The sequence below is a fragment of the Penaeus chinensis genome, chromosome 20, assembly GCF_019202785.1.
Source record: "Penaeus chinensis breed Huanghai No. 1 chromosome 20, ASM1920278v2, whole genome shotgun sequence".
Taxonomy (NCBI): domain Eukaryota; kingdom Metazoa; phylum Arthropoda; class Malacostraca; order Decapoda; family Penaeidae; genus Penaeus; species Penaeus chinensis.
In genome coordinates, this window is record NC_061838.1 from 3,491,427 (window position 1) to 3,493,358 (window position 1,932).

The 1,932-nt window shown below is 43.5% G+C and overlaps 1 long non-coding RNA gene across 2 annotated transcripts in view; it reads right to left on the reverse strand.

Moving 5' to 3' along the window:
* Positions 1-211: 211 nt before the first annotated feature.
* Positions 212-1,932, reverse strand: part of LOC125036018 — a 1,953-nt gene continuing 232 nt past the window's right edge. The window contains exons 1-2 of one of the 2 annotated variants that reach the window (XR_007115854.1): positions 1,020-1,932; positions 212-749 (exon numbers count right to left, since the gene is read on the reverse strand). The exon at positions 1,020-1,932 is cut by the window's right edge and continues 232 nt beyond it. This is a non-coding gene — a long non-coding RNA (uncharacterized LOC125036018). Of the gene's footprint in view, positions 750-1,009 lie in introns of both variants that reach the window. The other variant, XR_007115853.1, reaches the window with a different exon arrangement.

A 1,932-nucleotide genomic window follows, 5' to 3' on the forward strand; every position in this document is an offset into this window, starting at 1 on the left:
TATATACGTATTTAGTATATGCATATGTAAGTATCTACATCTGTGTCTAATTATCTCTGTCCATCTATATGTTTATATATATACATATACACACACATTCTCTCTCTATATATATAATCATATATATACATATATATGTATACACATGTATACACACATACACATCAGGCCACTACACCTGCGCTTCTAGTGACAAGGAAACAAACTTGGCGTAAATTCGACATTTATTGTCAGTTGCTTAAAGCCTGATGGCGAATGATCCATCATTGATACGTGACGATATGGCAGCGTATATAACAGATGAGATATGCATCGTAATTAAGTAAGCATGGCAAAGGCTCATGTCAGTGCCGATCTGGCCGCTGGACAGGGAAAAAAAACTCCACGACCACGGTCACGAGGAGGTGGCGGGAACCTTCGTTGTGTCGCAGATTCCAGTCACCTCGAAACAACCTTTGGCCGATGAGTGGAAAAAAAAACTCTCCAGATGTTCGTAATAAAGCCAGTCGGCAAGGACATCGCACGGGCGAATAGTGTGTGGAGTCGTCCACGTGTGGTAACCATCTCGGGGACATCTATTTGTGACGTCACGTGATGGTGCCTGACAGGCTCTCCGTTCCCGAGCCTTTCACACACAGGACTTCCCGCCCCGTGACTGTCCTGTGCGGGATGGCCATGCGCTGCTGCCTGTGCCGGCGACTGCATTCTGCACCTGTCTTCGTCCAGGCCCGCCAGGATATCGTCTCAGTCTGAAATGCAGATACCAGAGATTGGCAAACGACTGACACACACACAGCCAGAGAACATGGGAGATTGACTGAGAACATTTCCTTATGCATTCGAGGGTTTTTGTTGTTGCCTTTTATTTGTTTTTGGTTAAGTAAAAGATATGAAGCTTTCGCTCTACCTCTCTTGAATACTGGTCTTACTTGTTCGTTTCGATCATATAGCCAACAATATTTACTTCAGCTTAAACGACAGTCATTCACATATCACATTCCTAAGTTACCCTCACTGACACGGGAGTTGGGATTCATACAGCAAGTGTAACTCAGCGCAGATTTGGGAGTCAAGGTAGCTAAGAGCCTAGGAGGTGCTGGCGAATGAGAACCTGAAACAAATCTCTCCTGAAATTTGATGTTAGTAGGGTAGGCCTATGAGAAAATTAGTAAATCAGAATGCAGTTCATTTTATGTCAATAGCAGTTCGAAGTAAATTCAATAAGATCAACGTCGCGACTTACAGAGATATACATCCCTCGCCTACCTGGACGGGGAGGATAGATTTCTTCTGGCTGTGATCGGGAATCAAACCTTGCCAAAATCTAAAGACTTTGCTCATTGGAGGCGCAGAACCTGAAAATCTGAAATCTGGGTGAAAATTGTAAATTTACAGGGAAATAGCTGTCGATCTTACAATGCCGACAGACTTGAAAGTTCTTAAATGCTGGAGGGCTGGTTCGGCCCTTTCCAGAGACGAAGGCGTCAAACATCGCAAACACTGGGCGATTTTCACACACACAAAATCCCGATCACATTCTCTTACCTCGGGAATAATGAACGGAAAATACTACTCTGTCAATACTTGTCTGCCCAAACAACACCCTCAAAAAAAAAAAAGTACGACATGGGGACCGTGTGAATTCCTCAACCTCAGCAAAGAGTGTCATTCCGTAAAAAAAAAAAAAAAAAAAAATGTATTATTACTTTCAACTTTTTTACACTGTTGAACCTCGTTTGAAAATTCCCCTGACGCCATTCTGGGCCCAAACCCAAGAGAGAGGGAAGGAACGCGACCATGCGACGCATGCGGGAGGTCACGCAGCTGTTTGATAGCGCAGTTTCGTAAAACAACAGTTGGTTTTCGCCATCATCAGAAATCACGTTAAATACAATACAAATACAAATTATACCTTTGGCCGGTCCATGTAAC